The sequence below is a fragment of the Vanacampus margaritifer genome, chromosome 11, assembly GCF_051991255.1.
Source record: "Vanacampus margaritifer isolate UIUO_Vmar chromosome 11, RoL_Vmar_1.0, whole genome shotgun sequence".
NCBI lineage: Eukaryota > Metazoa > Chordata > Actinopteri > Syngnathiformes > Syngnathidae > Vanacampus > Vanacampus margaritifer.
The window spans coordinates 19,525,818-19,544,812 of record NC_135442.1 but is presented as its reverse complement, the minus strand read 5'-3'; the positions used below and the strand labels follow the sequence as shown (position 1 = coordinate 19,544,812).

General features: G+C 40.9%; 1 protein-coding gene across 1 annotated transcript in view; it reads right to left on the bottom strand.

The window, feature by feature from the left end:
* Nucleotides 1–17,502, bottom strand: part of dgkg (diacylglycerol kinase, gamma) — a 126,756-nt gene extending 109,254 nt beyond the window's left edge. Inside the window, exon 1 of the mRNA XM_077580156.1 lies at nt 17,382–17,502. The gene's annotated coding sequence lies outside the window, so the exon portion shown is untranslated. The remainder of the gene's footprint in view (nt 1–17,381) is intronic.
* Nucleotides 17,503–18,995: the final 1,493 nt, after the last annotated feature.

The following is an 18,995-nucleotide window of genomic DNA, read 5'->3' as shown; positions in this document are numbered from 1 at the left end:
TAAAACAAAAAGTATTTCCCTGTAGTAATGAAATTTATTTTCTCATGCTGGCTCACATTTGGGAGAAGCAAAGCTAATTTGTTAGCCCCAAAACAAATACATTGCACCAGTACAGTGATTCTCAAAGTGAAGATTTAGTTGTACAGTATGTGATTTATTTATTTATTTGTTGCCTATAGGTACAGTTGAGTTGTCTTTAACTTATACATTAAATACATTTGCATTTAATCTTAGAACTATTTGTTTCTATACTAGATACAAAATTGCAATCGAACATTTGTTGTGCTGTATGTTTTAATTGAGTTATTTTGAGTGGTTTACAAAAGTACTAAATATACTTTTGGGGCATAAAACCGCGCCATATTTTTTGGTGGACACATTAAATGTTCTGCACTACTCTATTTTAATGTGGATCATGACTTGAAGAGCTTTTTTTTTTTATTTTTTTTTATTTTTTAGGTTGTGCTTGGTGCCACAAGGTGGATAATCACACTGCACTTATCTATTTAATTCATAAATTAGCTAGATTTAATTACAGTATAATTGATTGTGTTAAATTACAATGTTAAATTAACCTGTGGTAGTTTTGTGGAAGCAGAGTCGCAAAAGCTGCCAAGTCCGCCCCCAGTCAGCATTTAAAAAAAAAAAAAAATTAACTTGTGTATTTGTGTTGATAATCTTGAGATTTCTTTTCACCCAGCACAAGTTCAAGACACCCTGTGCTGGAATAAGCAAAGCAGCCCCAGGACATATCTGAGCCTGCTGTTTGTTTGAAGATGTCTATTTTTTCCACAGCTATAAAAAGAAACATGAAAAAATATCTGAAGCAAATCTGTGATAGGATTTGTTTCAGTTCATCAAAAGTTATTGTAGTATAAAAAACATTTTATAATTTACTACTGACACGCTCAATTTGTCAAGAAAACAAGAAAGATGCCCATGCAGATCAATATGTTGAAGCTGAAAAGAAGCCAATGAATTCCAGTCTGTTTCATCCACATCCAGTGAAAATGATTTGCAAATTGCATGGGAGATTTTTCAAATCAACACCATTTACAAACACCTAATCATCTAATTTTAAATTTATACATTTAATACATTTGTTTTACCATATGTAAATGTTCAAAGAATTATGTTTGAGTGGGAGTCATGTCTTGTGATTTTTGTTATTAGCATAAGTAGCTTAGCCTTGCAAAGGTCAGCGATTGGAAGAGGATGGTGGCAGCCATCCTGAGCCTCAACAACATTGAACAAACTCCATAAACAGGAAGCTGATCTCTGCGCCTCACTATTAAAAGCATACATATGCATGGTGGCGTGTGGCTTGTATGACTTATTACTGGTGTGCGCCACGGGAGCAACTGAATTATTCAAAAGAGACCGCGTCAATAATTTAATCTGCGATAATAAAATAAGGCAAATGCATACATTGGGGTTTAAAAAATTCAAAGGTAAAAGGCCCAAAAGCTGGACAAAGTGACAAGGTCATAGCCAGTATTTCAAGAGTGGATGGGGACAAATTGTTTGGTAGTAAGTAAGCCATCTTAATGACCAAATGATCCTCCTTTGGCTTTCAACTCGTTTCCGTTGTGGCCAAAGAACCAAAAAAACAAACTATCCAACTGTGGGTGAGGTAATGTACAATGACAGTGACGCATAATGGCTCAGATAAATAAATGTATCATGGCGCCACTGAACAGAAAGTAAAGCAAGCAAGCTTTTTTACACACAAATTTGAAAAAAAATTGCACACAAAATCGAAAAGAAGTGTGTCATGTTTTGTTTTTGTAGGGGTTGGGTTTTTGTTTATTATGGGTGTTTTTGTCTGTTGTTGGTGTTTTTGTTTTGAGTTCCGGATTTCTTTCCATTTCTCGTTATTTCTAACCACGTCCACCTGTGTGTGTCTGCCCTTCCCTGTGTTTGACCAATCAGTGCCACTCGTGTTCCCCCAGGTGTGTCTCATTAGTATTTGTATATTTAGTTATGCTGTGTGGGTCCTGTCAGTGTGGGAGCATTGTCAAGGTTATGTGTGGAAGTGCCGTGTGGCTAGTCTCGTTAATAGGGATGAAACAAAGGGAACATTGAAACAATCAAATCATTTGAAACGATTGATTCACAAAAAGAATCGATCTTTTGGAACGTTCGGAACATCTCCCCACAGCGAAATCTGGTGGCCAAGTGTAAAATATTACAATCAAACAGTAGATCAGTGTTGCCAGCTCTCCAGTAAGGAAACTAACTATTGGCTGTCTGTCATCACTTATTTACACAACTGGCAATCAGGCTATAATTGTAATGGATGCCATAAGAGAGAGAAATAATATCATGGGAAACAAAAACTGAATAACTCCTATCCCCATTAAAAAAGGTAGAAAAGTACAAATTAGCTTGTTGTTGCTGATACTTGGTTTGTTTTTAATTTTGCCTCTCAACATGACTTAAATGCTTTGATGAAACCCCCAGTGCTATCACATTTAATCCAAAACTATATTTCAACAGGCTACATTTCAAAGGCTTTTTTTGTGACAGGGCATCAAGTTTTGACAAAGTTTTAGACAGGAAAAAGAATGACCTGCAAAAACATGACACCCGTAGCGGGAATTGAATCTGGGTTACAGAACTTTTTCCCCATTGTGTGGGTGCGCTAGCACTAAACCAACCGCCGCGTTCAAAGCATTCAAGAGGATGTTAACATTTTATCATGTAGAGCGATGAATCAACAGCAATTTTACATACGAACAATACTTAGGTTGGGTTTATTTCAGATTTAAGACATTTTAATATTGTGCAATGGTCGGATTTTATTTAATTTTAGAAAAGGCACTTACTGAAACAATGTGACGTTTGGAGGAATAGAACGCGAAAGGCAACTGTCACGTGACATCCTGATTCTGGAACGCGATTCGAATCACAAGTTCCACCTGGGTTCCGGTATGTACCAAAACACAGTTTCAATTTAGCCTCCTCTCGTCCAGTCCTGTCATGGCGTCCAGTCCAGTCCTTGTCCACTCACCTACTTTCTATGTTTTAATAAAGTTCCTCACATTGTCCTTCATTCTTTCACCATCCTTCTACCAGTCACATGCTTTATGAAAAAGTAAAAAGGCTTTAAAAAAATATATTTTTGGGGGGATGACCCAAATTCACCATTGTAACGGCACAAAGAAATATAGTATACGATTGTGAATCAGCACTAAACTGTCCACATATAATGTATAGGTAAATTTGATCTTTAACACTTGCATTATTGACTGAGACATTTAATAATAAAATGTGACCAAAATTATGATGTATTGCACCTTTTTGTTTGTACAAAAATAAATGCATTTGTCAAATATTTAAAATATGTTTAAGGATGAGGATGAGGATAAGCTTCTCGGTGGCAGGGCCTCGGGGGTGGATGAGATCCGCCCGGAGTTCCTAAAGGCTCTGGATGTTGTGGGGTTGTCGTGGTTGACACGTCTCTGCAGCATCGCGTGGACATCGGGGACGGTGCCTCTGGATTGGCAGACCGGGGTGGTGGTTCCCCTTTTTAAGAAGGGGGACCGGAGGGTGTGTTCCAACTTTAGAGGGATCACACTCCTCAGCCTCCCAGGTAAGGTCTATTCAGGGGTGCTGGAGAGGAGGGTCCGTCGGGAGGTCGAATCTCGGATCCAGGAGGAGCAGTGTGGTTTTCGTCCCGGCCGTGGAACAGTGGACCAGCTCTACACCCTCAGCAGGGTCCTCGAGGGTGCGTGGGAATTCGCCCAACCAGTCCACAAGTGCTTTGTGGACTTGGAGAAGGCGTTTGACCGTGTCCCTCGGGGAGTTCTGTGGGGGGTGCTTCGGGAGTATGGGTTACCAAGCCCCCTAATACGGGCTATTCGGTCCCTGTACGACCGATGTCAGAGTCTGGTCCGCATTGCCGGCAGTAAGTCGAATTTGTTTCCAGTGAGGGTTGGACTCCGCCAAGGTTGCCCTTTGTCACCGTTTCTGTTCATAACTTTTATGGACAGAATTTCTAGGCGTTGCCGAGGCGTTGAGGGGGTCCGGTTTGGTGGCCTCAGCATTGCATCTCTGCTTTTTGCAGATGATGTGGTGCTGTTGGCTTCTTCAAGCCGTGACCTCCAGCTCTCACTGGAGCGGTTCGCAGCCGAGTGTGAAGCGGTTGGGATGAGGATCAGCACCTCCAAATCCGAGACCATGGTCCTCAGTCGGAAAAGGGTGGAGTGCCCTCTCCGGGTCGGGGAGGAGGTCCTGCCCCAAGTGGAGGAGTTCAAGTATCTTGGGGTCTTGTTCACGAGTGAGGGTAGGTTAGAGCGGGAGATCGACAGGCGGATCGGTGCAGCGTCTGCAGTGATGCGGACGCTGTATCGGTCCGTTGTGGTGAAGAAGGAGCTGAGCCGAAAGGCAAAGCTCTCGATTTACCGGTCGATCTACGTTCCTACCCTCACCTATGGTCACGAGCTGTGGGTCGTGACCGAAAGAACAAGATCCCGGATACAAGCGGCCGAAATGAGTTTCCTCCGCAGGGTAGCCGGGCTCTCCCTTAGAGATAGGGTGAGAAGCTCGGTCATCCGAGAGGGACTCAGCGTCGAGTCGCTGCTCCTCCACGTTGAGAGGAACCAGTTGAGGTGGCTCGGGCATCTGGTTCGGATGCCTCCTGGACGCCTCCCTGGGGAGGTGTTCCGGGCATGTCCTACCGGGGCAGGAGGCCCCGGGGACGACCCAGGACACGCTGGAGAGACTATGTCTCTCGGCTGTCCTGGGAACGCCTTGGGGTCCCGTCGGATGAGCTGGCTGAAGTGGCTGGGGAGAGGGAAGTCTGGGCTTCCCTGCTAAAGCTGCTGCCCCCGCGACCCGACCCCGGATAAGCGGAAGAAGACGGACGGACGGATGTTTAAGGATCTTTGTGAAGTTTGTCACTTTTTTACTCGTGACTGCCACCTCTGGCCCAAAGCATAACTGCAGCATCTGTGTCAGGCTCGTTCATGGTGCGCGTGCGAGTACGTGCACGATTGAGCCACAGTTGACAAACGAAGACATGACTTCAAATGAGGTAAGAAAAACTCCGCCCCTGCCCAAAGAAACTGTGGAGTGTGCAGGGTCCGTAGGGAAGATAAAAGCTGGTAGGTGCAGTCAGAGTAAAACAGTCAGGGCTCTTCGTACTCATCTGGGCATTGATGGAGCAAGCATGATTTTAGAAAAAGCTTTAACATTACCTTTTTGAACTGCACAATGCGTCTTTGAATATTAAATATTTAAAATATGTGTTCTAAATATAGAGGGACTCCTCAGGCTCCATGGTAAGGTTTATTCAGGGGTGCTGAAGAGGATCTCGGATTCAGGAGGAGCAGTGTGGTTTTCGTCCCGGCCGTGGAACAGTGGACCAGCTCTACACTCTCTGCAGGATCCTTGAGGGTGCATGGAAGTTCGGGAGTACGAGGTACCCAGCTGGAGATCAACATGTGGATCAATGCAGCGTCTGTTGTGATGTGGACTCTCTATTTACTGGTCGATCACCATTCCTAACCTCACCTATGGTCACGATCTGTGGGTCGGGACCTAAAGGACAAGATACCGGATACGAGATGAAATGAGTTTCTTCCGGGCTCTCCCTTAGAGATAGGATGAGAAGCTCGGTCATCCGAGAGCAGAGGTGTGAAAAGTACTGACATTCTCTACTTGAGTAGAAGTACAATTACTTGTGTAAAAAACAACTTTGTTAAATGTACTCACTCAAATGATTACTCAAGTAAAAGTCCAAAAGTACATGCTCAAAAATATACTTGATGAGTAATAGTAAAAATTATTTTTACCGATCCTCCTACATCAATAATCATCAGTAAAGAAAATCAGTAAGTAACGAAGTATTTGTACTTTGTTACTTTGAGAGGAGCCAGCTGACGTGAGTCAGGCATCTGGTTTAGATGCCTTCTGAATGCCTCCCTGGAGAGGTGTTCCGAGCATGAGGCCCAAGAGATGACTAAGGACACACTGGAGAGACTCTGTCTCTCGGCTGGCCTGGGAATGCGGAGGAGCTAGACAAAGTTGCTGGAGAGAGGGAAGGGTTTCCCTGCTAAAGCTGCTGCCCCCGCAACCTGACCCAGGATAAGTGGTAGAAAAAGAATGGATGGATGGATATACCAGAATTTGTATTGACATTCCTTTGCCTAGTGTGTTTAGTTAAACTAAAAATTAAATAAGCACAATTTAAAAAATATATATGTTTTAAAAAAATACTCAATTAGAATTAATTGTTGATTGTTGGCATTTCATAGCAGCCGCCACCATCCTGGCAAAGGTGTGGTACAGACAGACTGCCAGTGACAACACTGCAGCACCCCCACCCCCCCAAAAAAAAGAAAATGTCACAAAGACCTTTATGTCACTACGACTTGACATTCAAATCCATCATTTGCCATTTCTCCCAATGTTGTATTTTTCATTTGCATTCTGTTATTGCGACTTCGTTCAGTCCCTGGAACAGACACAAGTTGCCCTGTTTTCATGCCCAGCATAATTCTAGCACAAAGAGCAGTCTAACTGTGCGCATGGGTGGAGTTTTCTTTTATTTGGTATTTTCCCAGGCCGAAGGCGCCACTTGCTTCGTTGTGTGCTGTTGTCGGAGAGAAGAACACAACCAACTTGAAACCCTCCCATCATACTCTGTCTTGTGTATATTGTAACGCGCGCGGGCCGATTAGCCACGGATGGCGCAGCGGGTCAGCCAATAAAAAACAGGAGAGTTTCAAAAGATTAACAATCTACGGATTCACTTTATTAAAACAAAAGGGAAAAAAACAATGGGGGCAATCGGCGCCACCACGCGTTACAATTATTGGAGGCCTGTACGGCATCAAAAACATTCCCGCCACAAAAAATGAAAAAGTCCACACAAACTACACAAAAGCAAAGAAGCGCCACCCTGTGGCGCGGTGCCACACTGCGATTGTTACAATCTCCCACGCATATTTATTTTATTATGCAGCACCGTCTGAGTATTTCTGTAACATTGTATCAAATAGTGCGTGCATATCACGAGCTGTATTAGTAAACGCTGACAAAGTACAGCAGCGCTTAAGACAAGTCACTATCTAAATATGGTACACTGGTCCTTTGTATGGGGTCATTAAGATGGGGTGGGGGAGATAAGAAGCCCCCCCCCCCCCCCCCCCCCCTTTGTGTTGAGTATGTAATGTAAATAGTATTCAATTGGGAACGTAATTTGTTTCTCTAAATAAACTAATTCTATGTGTCATTTCACACCACTGGTGTGAAATGCATTACCGCCACCTACAGAACTGGAGTGGACCAGAATAGCCCAATCCATCAGATAGACATGTTTACCATTGAAATTAAGTAATATCCGTATAGAACATAACATTATCTAGTTGTATCTAATTATATATTATTATAAATTAGTGAGTCCAAAAGTCATGTGATTAGCGCATTCCCCAGCCGCTTTAAGTTAAAAGTGACAATTTTCTCTCATTTCCGCCCTTGCTGATGGATTCAGTTCAGTAAACACCCTCATTTACGCTCCTCTGTCTCCTGACTAATGTGATTAGCGTGCACTCACAGAGCCAGTTACACAAGGGAAGGATCATCATTTCCAAACTGGAGTACTTGAAAAATAAATGTACCTACCCTCACTAGAGCATTAGAATTGCACATGAGCCTGAGCCCACGTGATAACTAGTCAAAAAAAAGTTCTCATAAAATGTAGGCAATCGCTACTGTCCCGGGATATTTATGAGAATTGCCACCTTGTACAATAGAAATAAACAGACCAAGTAGAAATGATCCATAGAATGAAATTAAAGGCAATGTCACACTCAGTCAAGCATGGCACATGCCATCCACAATTTACAAAACAATTTAAAATGTGGTCTCGTCAGACCACAGAACACTTTTCCACTTTGGATCAGTCCAGCTTAGATGAACTTGGGCGGTTTCTGGGTGTTGTTGAGAAAAGGCTTTTAAATTGTACTTACGGATGTAGTCCTGAACTATATTTACTGACATTGGTTTTCTGAAGTGTTCCTGAGCGCATGTGGGGTTATCCTTTACGCATTGATGTATTTTTTTATGCAGTGCCGCGTGAGGAATTAAAGGTCACAGGCATTCAATATTGTTTTTTGGCCTTACCGCATAAATGCAGTGATTTCTCCAGATTCTTTGAACCTTTCAAATATATTTATGAATCCCTAAATTCCTTGCAATTGTTCATTGAGGAACATTGTCCTTAAACTGTTTGACTATTTGCTTCACTTACCCCATTTTTGCTTGTGAATGACTGAGCAGTTCAAGGAAGCTCCTTTTATCACCAACATGGCACCCACCTGTTCACAATTAGCATGTTCGTCTGTGAGATGTTCTAAACTGGTGTTTGATGAACATTTATCAAATTTCTCAATCTTTTTTTACCACCTGTCCCAGTTTTTTGTAAAGTGTTGCAGCCATAAAATTCAAATGATTTTCTAAAAACAAGAAAGTTTGGTAACACTTCATAATAACGTTTGTTAGTTAACCATTTGTAATACATTAGTTAAAGATGAAGTCATGAGAACATTTGTCTGAAAAATCTGTTTTAATTTTAGATTGGCAATGTAAAACATACTGAAGTTAAAGACTTGTTCACATTTAGAGGACATTTACAAATAAAATGTTTTGTACATGTGTGGTCACTTTATCAGGTGAAAAATATTAGTACATGTGTTGTTGACATGAAAAGATACTTGTTTAAATAGTAGTAGATAACATGGTAAGCATGTGGACATGATGATGTGTTGCCACTTTAGAAAAGGGGTTGGGAAGGCATTTGCTGAGAATTTGTTCACATTAAAATCTAAGTTGTAAATGATAACAGTCTGCAAATATTGGCGCAATCACCAATATTGAATGTTGGAATGGATCTGCAAAAAGGTTTGTATTACAGTCAATACCACAGAAGCACATTTTTCAACATGAATTCATAATTGCCCATCATGACTTAATCTATTACTTATGCATTTTAGTTATTAGTAATGGTATTTCTTAATCATGAGTTAATATTTGCAAGTTATGAGTTCATAATTTAATGAGTTTATCATTAGTTCAGATAATAGCTCATCATTACTTTAATATTTTGTTAATGCATTTACAAGTTATTAGATAACAATTTGTAAATTACTTATTCCTAATGTTTTTATATTTACAATTTATTAGTTCAATATGAGGGTGGCACGGTGACTGACTGGTTAGCACGTCCACCTACCAGTGCAGAGGACGTGAGATCGAGTCCAGACTTTGGCCTTCCTGGGTGGAGTTTGCATGTTGTCCCCGTGCTTGCGTGGGTTTTCTCCGTGTACTCTGTTTTCCTCCCACATTTCCAAAGGCATTCATGGCAGGTTAATTGTACACTCCAAATTGTCCATAGGTGTGATTGTGAGTATGGTTGTTCGTCTCTGTGTGCCTTGCGATTGGCTGGCAACCAGTTCAGGGTGTACCCCGCCTACTGCCCAAAGCCACCTGGGATAGGCTCCAGCGCCCCTTGTGAGGGCAAGCGGTTAAGAAAATGGATGGATAGTTCAACATGAGTTCTCATGACTTCATCTTTAACTAATGTATTGAAAATGGTTAATCAACAAACGTTTTAATAAAGTGTTACCGAAGGTTTTCCAGTCTGAACATTAAATATCTTGTCTTTGTAGTGTATTCAATTAAATATAGGTTGAAGATTATTTGCAAATCATTGTATTCAGTTTTCATTCATGTTTAACACAACGCTCCAACTTCATTGAAATTGGGTTTGTATCGTGAAAATCATGGAAAACAGCTAGATGTCAGTTCTTAAATCAAACTTTAATGATTTGTTTTTGTTGTCATCATTATTTATATCTTTAGTTGTACCATGCATGTAAAAATTAACAAAGCACTGAGAAACACGGGTGGAATAACAATTTTTGTTTTATGTGATCAATGCAATTCCTGATCTCACCAGTTATTCATGAAAACCACCACCAGAAATAGACAACGTCAAGTTGTGTTTTCAAAAACTAGAAACTTGTGTAGATGAGAAAATGGGAGCTTATCGAGAGGTCCGGTTCCCTGCGATGGAACTAATTGGCTCCCCGTTATTGCTTTTCCTCAACGGGCACCAGCGGAATCTGGCAAATTCTGTGCCTCTTCTTCCAGGGTCGCCGTGTCTCTGCAGTTTTTAATTAAAATTCTCTATTCGCGCTACCTTTCCTACCGCCCTCCTGCCCCCCTTCCCTGCTGCCTCAAATCAAAACACCAGTCAGTGCATTTCCACATGCCGCCACTTCACAAGCATCTAATCATACCTCAAATGTCATTGTACAAAATAACCTCGTAAAAACCTTGACAAAATCTCAACAGGAGCCGAAAACAACATCAATGTGGAATGTAATCCACTCCAGGATTATTTTTTTTGTAAGCATTTGCAAAATATATTTCCAAAAGGAAAAAATGGTAAATATATTTCCAAAAGGAGGTGGCACTGTTGCTGGTAATTTAGTAACCATGTAAACCACAGAATTTTGATTTTATTGCGTCTGTTTTTGTGTATAAAACATACAGCATATGTGAAAAGATCAACCTTAATGAGGGGATTAGTGTGCCTAAACTTTACTACCATATATGAAAATGGATGGATGGACAAAAATTGTCATATGAAGCATCTTTCTCTCTTTCAGTCTTGGCAACAAACCAGCTGTAATCTACAGTGGAGCATATATATTTCAGTTTTACCTTCCAAGAATGGCAAGATAGCCCATTTTTGCAGGACGAACAAATGTATGTGTGGCGTTCAAGAGCGGCGGTGGCAAGCAAGGTAAACACAGCGCTTCATTCCAGATATGTCGCTTTTCCTCCCACTTACACAGAATGCTATCAATAGAGCCTGCTTTGGGAATCTCGTTGCGTCAGTTGGCCACGCCCCCTTTTTCAAAGACAACACGTTTCCCAAAATAGCCTTGGAATGAATGAATCACTTTCTTTGTGGGGAATATAACTTAAACAAGACTGCTCCCTGCACAGTATCAAAGAAGAAACTGACAATTATTGTTCCGGTACAATAGGTGGTCACTTCAGAATTTTGTGGTAGCAGCATATGGTACTAGTTATGGCAATTGTGTATTAGTAACAGTGTTTTTCAGCTGTGCAATGGATTTGAAATGAAACAAACAAGATGTTCTTTAACTGCTGACTTTCAACTTTTATTCATGGTGTAGGAATTACTTTCCAATCCAATCCATTTTATTTCTATAGCACATTTGATAAAAAAGCGTTTTCAAAGTTCAGCACACGATCATACAAATAAAATCTGTAGATTAAAAAAACTGTCAATAAAATACTAAAATACAATAAGTAAAATAAAAATAAATAAATGTCTTCAGTTCCTGCTTGTTATTGAGGCATTTTGCATTCAGTTTTGTCTTCAGCAGGTGAAATGCACGCTCATATTGATCTGGGTCAGATGACTGATGAGGCCATTGCATAACATTCGATTTTTGTGCCTTAAAAAACTTTGGTTGCTTTCATTGTATGCTTCAGGTCATTGTCCATCTGCACTGTGAAGCGCTGTCCAATTAGTTGTTAAATACAAGCCAACCAGTGCCATTGGCAGCCATACATGCCCACGCCATGACAGTACCACTACCATGCATAACTGTTGAGGTGGCACTATAACTGATAGTGTAATGGCCCTCTTTGACTTCCATGTATGCATCAGAAGTTCGGTTCTTGGTGTGAATGGTTGTCTCAATATGTGTCCTTTGATTTACTGACAGCCATTTCCTGATGTATTCCTCTGGGAAAAGCTCCAGCTTCTTGCGATGCTTAACAGTAGAAGTATTAATAGCAGTAGTTGTAGTAGTAGTCATATTAGCATTTCGCTAAAACCTCACAAGCCACCATTTGGTCAAATACAAATTTTTTTAAACAATATATTTTGGGAGGAGGGGTACAGATGACACTGATGCTGTGTATAGTGTCATCAATGTGTGGGAAAACCTAAATGTAATGGAAACCTTGGACAAGTATCTAAAAATTTAGATGATGCAGACAGGAATTTACACTAGCACAAACAAATAAGCCTCGCCTGATAGTTAGCATACGACCTTGGTGTGCCAGTTGCAACCTTCACTTCCTGTCATGCTTTATTCATATATTGTGTTGTTGTCCTGGTCATGTGACCTACACATAGGTCATGCCTCATGCAAATGCAACATTGTCAAGGACTCTGAATTCCAGAAAGGAAGGGAAAACATGGGTGTGAAAGTCAGGGCGTTCTTGCTTCTGTCTTGTGAGCGAGCTGCAAACATAAGGTCTCTTCATTAGAATGCAGCGGAGAGCTCCAGCAGAGGAGAGGAATGATGAAATCGGAGCTAAAAATAGCCACCTCCCAGGATCCCCCTCATACGCCACTGTAAACATTCGCATCCACCTTCATGCTTATGTGTGTGCGTGTTGGGGAGGTTTGAGTCTCTCTGTTCCTTGGTCATAAAGAAGTGTTTGCTTTGGCTAGCATGTGTGTGCAACGAAAGCCATCTGTGGTGCTGCTGGGGCAAGTTAAAAGCCTCTTCTAAGACAGGAAAATATACCAACCAGTCAATTTAGTCAGTTCAACAAAACGGTATATATATATACCTATATATATATATATATATATATATATATATATATATATATATATATACATATATCTATATCTATCTATCTATCATCTTAAAAATACAATAGAACATTAATAATTTTCCATCCGAGTTAAGAAGGTCCATAGAGATGACATCACACACATTAGTGATACAGTGGTATCAAATATTCAGAGCTGCCAGATTCGACATATTTTGTTACGGAAACCACTGAATGATAACTCTTTATGCCCATAACATTGACTGTTTTGGATATTTAAAACATCCAACATCTGACAACAGTGGCCCTAGGTCACTACTGTATTGTGTCGGGCCGGCAAAATGCTTCAGAATCTAGCCAGTGCAAATTTTATTAATAAGTTTGATGCTCTGAGAAACACTATATATATATATAAAACACTATATTGTAAAACAATAATAATAATAATATACAAAAAATGGTTAGTCCACATTAAACAGTTGCCCATTTTGCGACTTGCTGTCTACAGAAAATGACATCACAGGTCTTAAGTAACGACCAATCACACCTCAGCTTCAGAAAACAAGGTCATTGGTCATTACTTGAGCCTGGCCCCTGAGCAACTTTGGTGTCATTTTCAGTTGACAGCAGGCGGCAAAATGGCCACTCCCTGAGATTGATTAAAAATAATAATAATTAAAAGGTGGATTTTGCTGCTTAACTCTTTTACTGCCAAAGACGTTAAATGACGTTCTGCAAAAACCTACGGAGGAGCGCCAAAGACGTTAACTCTTTCACTGCCAGACGTTTTCAGAAACGGGTTGTCCCCACTGCCAGCCGATTTAAGCATTTTGAGTGATCTTTCAAGGTCCACAGAAAATGTTGTGTTTGGACTATGGAAACACACATACTACCAAATGAAAGATTGGACTCTCGGCTTTCATCAGAAAAAAAAACTTTACTTTCACTTTCACATTGGTCCGTTTTGCGTGCAAACGTTACACTTTCTTGACGGCCTTTTTTTCCGGGGAATAAAAAGCAAGTAGCAGACTGTACACACTTCCTCCGATGAATATGCATTGGACTCGGGGCACTCTCCGTCGTCCGATCGAACGTCCGCATGTGCGTGCTCGGTTGCGTTCCGCGTTACGACACCGTCATAGCCGCCGCGTCAGCGGTTCCAATTTCGCCGTCAAGCTCGGATTCACCTTCATCATCATCGAGGATGATCACCGTTGTCATCAATGTACTATTTTAGCGTTGGTCGATGCCTTTCGTCTTGTAAGTGTAGAGCTGCTTGCAAACGCTCGCCATTGCCCGTTCCCTCCTCCATCTAGCTCCATCTAACGTCTTCTACTGCCGCGTCAATGCTTTCCAACCACGGAGTCACCATCATCTTCATCATCGATGATGATCATGTCATCAACAATGTGCTTTTTTAGCGATGCTTTTGGTCTTTGAAAAAAACGGCTCTGGCGTTAGCTCCTCGCGACCGGCCGCCATTTTTCCTTTGTTTTCCATTCTGATCTCCTGCTCAACGCTCTAGCTCCGCCTCTACTGACGCCCACCCGATCTTGTCAAAAGAGAGTCATCGCTGCCCTCTAGGGGCCAAAAATAGTCATTAGGCTCAAAAAAAACTGCTTAAAACTTTCAGGAGAGCTCCGCAAGCCTTCCCAGCATCCGTTTCAAAAAAAAATAAAAAATCATTGGATGACGTCTTTTGACGTCATTGGCAGTGAAGCGTAGGTTTTTACTTGACGTCTTTAAACGTCAGTGGCAGTGAAAGAGTTAAAAGACGTCCTCCCATTTTTTTTTTTTTTTTTTTGAAACGGGTGCTGGGAAGGCTTGCGGAGCTCTCCTGAAAGTTTTAAGCAGGTCTCGTGAGCCTAATGACTATTTTTGGCCCCTAGAAGGCAGCGATGACTCTCTTTTGACAAGATCGGGTGGGCGTCAGTAGAGGCGGAGCTAGAGCGTTGAGCAGGAGATCAGAATGGAAAACAAAGGAAAAATGGCGGCCGGTCGCGAGGAGCTAACGCCAGAGCCGTTTATTTCAAAGACCAAAAGCATCGCTAAAAGAGCACATTGTTGATGACGATGATCATCATCGATGATGAAGATGATGGTGACTCCGTGGTTGGAAAGCATTGACGCGGCAGTAGAAGACGTTAGATGGAGCTAGATGGAGGAGGGAACGGGCAATGGCGAGCGTTTGCAAGCAGCTCTACACTTACAAGATAAAAGGCATCGACCAACGCTAAAAGAGTACATTGATGACGATGATGATGAAGGTGAAACCGAGCTTGACAGCGAAATTGGAACCGCTGACGCGGCGGCTATGACGGTGTCGTAACGCGGAGCGCAACCGAGCACGCACAGGCGGACGTTCGATCGGACGACGGAGAGTGCCCCGAGTCCAATGCATATTCATCGGAGGAAGTGTGTGCTACTTGCTTTTTATTCCCCGGAAAAAAAGGCCGTCAAGAAAGTGTAACGTTTGCACGCAAAACGGACCAATGTGAAAGTGAAAGTAAACTGTGTGCGAGTCCTGGCGTCTCCTTGTACGCAGGAGAGCGTTACAAAAAGAAAAACTGTATTTGAAACATCCACATAATTGTAAGTAGTACCACAGTTGCACACATTTGTAAATAGTTTGCGAAATTGTTTTGTCAAATTGTTACACTGTTGAATGTAAATAAACGCATTTTGCAATCAAAAAACACTTTTTCATTGTTGGTGAAAGCGTTTTACAGAAGTAAAGCACTATTTAGGTGTTTGTGGCATCATTCATGGACAAAAAGAAGTGTACAATTCACTAGAGTGCATGAAATAACATCGTTTCACAAAAAGCTCTTTTTCTCCGTTTTTTGTTTCAAAACAGAGAATTTCGGTGAAAGTAACCATTTTCTATTGTTGATTATTGAAGAACGGAATAAGGTAGAAACAAACTTTTTTTTTCTGATGAAAGATGAGAGTCCAATGTTTCATTTGGTCGGATGTGTGTTTCCATAGTCCAAACACAACATTTTCTGTGGACCTTGAAAGATCACTCAAAATGCTTAAATCGGCTGGCACTGGCGACAACCCGTTTTTGAAAACGTCTGGCAGTCAAAGAGTTAATTCATGTTTCATACCAATATTATTCAGAATACTGCGTTTAGATTAGTGGTAGTAGTAGGAGGAGGATTAGGTGTACGAGTCTTTTATTACGTATGGTACTTAACTGTAATAGTAGTTTTTGTAGTGGTAGTTTATTAGTGCCTGTTATGATTCAGGTGTGGTTCCCAGAAAATGCGGACAGCAGAACAGTTTACAATATTTATTTACACAAAAAACACACAAAAATCCAAACATAAATCGCTTGCAAGGCAAGGAGGAAAACGGTAACAAAAAGTGCAAGCGGCAACGCGGAAATAACTTTAACAAAAAGTGCTTGCACCAAAATGGCAAGGAGAATAACTTAACGTGCTTACACAATAAGACAAGAGGCAGAATACAAAAATCACTACCAGCTCAGGGTGCACGGGCGGATTTAAGAAATTTGGGGCCTCAGGCAAATATGGCACGAGGCCCTTTCGATTGAGAAGACAGATACATATATCTTAAATAGGGATGTTCAATACCGCTTTTTTTTCAGACAGATACCGATACTCAACTGTTGAGTAGTCACAGATACTGATACCAGATACCAATACCACTAGTACATAAAAATTCCCTCCCAAAAAAAGGCAGACCTCTATTTCCCAATATAGTACTTGTCCTTAAAATTGCATGACATAATTTTGTAACTCTCCCAGCACAACACAGTATAAGGCTTCTTATTCAGTGGTATTGTCAAGTGCTAATGTAGAAATTTGAAGATTTTGTCTGCGCCGCTGTATCTCTGAGGCAAATACTGCACTCTCTACTCCACTATTGTACAGTGCTCAGCATAAGTGAGTACACCCCCTTTGGAAAATAATACTTTGAACAATATGTCAATTAACACAAAAACAATTTCTAAAATGATGACAAGACTAAATGTATATAACATCTATTTAACTTATAACATGAAAGTAAAATTAATAATATGGATTAGAGAACAACATTTTCAGTTTTACTCAAATGAGGGTGTTGCAAAAATTAGTACACCCCACAGAACGTCTCTGGAGCAAAGCTCAAGCGTCTACAGGTGAGTCTCATTATTCAATCAGTCAATTCAGTCAAGCAGACAGTTGATTATAAATGGGTGTTACTGAACGAAAACACTTTCCCACTTGTTGTTGTATTCATTTAGATATTGTTTAAAACTTTACTTTTCAAAGGGGGTGTACTCTTTAGTGCTGAGCACTGTACATTATGTTGCTAGTTACATATTTCAAACCCTTCCTGCTCAGTGAAAACCCCTAAAATGATTATTTAATGCTTATAGTGAAAGAATATTCTTTTGCGGGGTGACTTCTTAAGACAAAACTTAAAAAAATAATAATAATAATCACTCTGGGCCAGTTTGGAAAATGCATCATGACAAGCCTAAAAACAGGCTGGCTGCAACTCACAGGAGAAACAAGTGATGCTACAAATATATGAACATTGTTTAAACGGTCCATCAGCACATGAATTCATTTAAAACTAGCTTAAATATGTCACGTAGCCAGGGTAGCGACGTACATATCCCGGCTTGTTCTAAAAATAGCAACCGTCATGCGGGTGGTAAGCTGCAACGATAACAGGCCCTCCCAAGTTCAATGAGATGAAGAAATACTTATCAATTCAGGGGAAATGTCACCAGCTGAACAGTTACTCACTACTTTTGCGTCCCCCAACATGCGTCGATCTTGTTGTTGCTGCTGCAGGCTGTAAGTCGCCATAGACGCAGTGAAAATATTTGTCATTTTTGGTAACTTGTCAATCAACGTTTTACTTTCCTCCTCATTCTTTTCAGCCCCACTAGGATAACTTTGTTTCATTTTTTACGTTCTGCTTTCTTCTCAGTTTCGCTCACTACCGTCAATTGGCGCCCTTCTGCTGTTTTTGCGCATGCACATTAAGATGGGACTGATCCATTAGTGGAAACTGAGGGGGGGGGGGGGGGGGGGCAAGAGACATACGATACAAGAAGCCTTCTGCTGGCATTTTAGCGAAATGATTTGGATCAAAAACATAATTAATGTGCGTAAATAAGTAAAAACTATATTGGCTATTAGTGTATGAGGAATTTTATGGGGCCCTCTAGTAACGTGAGGCCCTAGGCAACTGCTCGGATCATGACCAGTGGTGCCAGTGGTGGAACAATTAGAAGTAGTATATTAGTGCTATAGCAGCAAGAGTTGGAGGAGATATTATTAATTGGAGTTGTTAATACTATAATAGTATACTAATCATGATAATAGTCTTATTTATCAGGACTGTATTGTGATGGTAATTGATATTGCGTGTGATATAATGGGGATATAAGCATAAAATTGTGACTAACTGTGTGATTGCTTGGCAGCCCATATAGCGAACGTTTGATGTGTGCAAACGCACACTCGCTGAGACTAAATGATGCAGCGTGAAGTTGAGGCCGTCAGGCGTTTCTCTTTCATGCAAATGAGACGGGCGAGTAGACGTCAGCACAGACAGCAAAGCACATTTGGTTCACGCCAGCTTTAACAAATCCACGTGAGTTGAACACGAGGAACGCTAGCTAGTGGAAACAGCGACCACGACGGACGAGAGAACAATACATAAGACATAAACAATACACAATAAAATGAATAAAAGCTCTGATAAAGTTAAGAAACGGGCTCTTTTTAGGTGAGCCATGATTTCCTGCTCTGACATCCAGGATGGATGATGGATTACAGATAAGTGGAGCACACGTTGGTTTCCATGGCAATGCTGTTTCCAGTTGCCGCTGCAGCTTGACGTCACGAAATCACCTAACCTAAGGCACACAAAAAAAAATTAAAATTCAATTGAGGTCAACTAAAGAAGACTTAAAATAGTTGCACTCGATTGGACTTCAAAGTCGACGTCATTCGAATGTAAGGGTTGGCTGGTTCAGCGCGATCATTGTAATGCAGCAGTGCTGCTATCTAGTGGATGTCAGTAGAACTATAGAGTTTGGACATTTAAAAGCTCGGTAAAAAAAACATCCATCCCATCAGTCCCTTGTTTTTGGGAGTACTTGTAGGGTCTCTCTGTCCTTTTTTGGCATCACTCTGTTTTTTATTATTAATTTATTAATTTATTAACTTATTTATTATTATTATTATTATTATTATTATTATTATTATTATTATTATTATTATTATTATTTGCTATGCCACCTTTTTTTTCTCCCTACGTATTGTGTGTCCCTTACCTTTTAGATATCTAAACTATAACTCTTGGGTATCCTGTTACTCTTTGAGTTCCCCTTGCCTTTTTAGGCATCA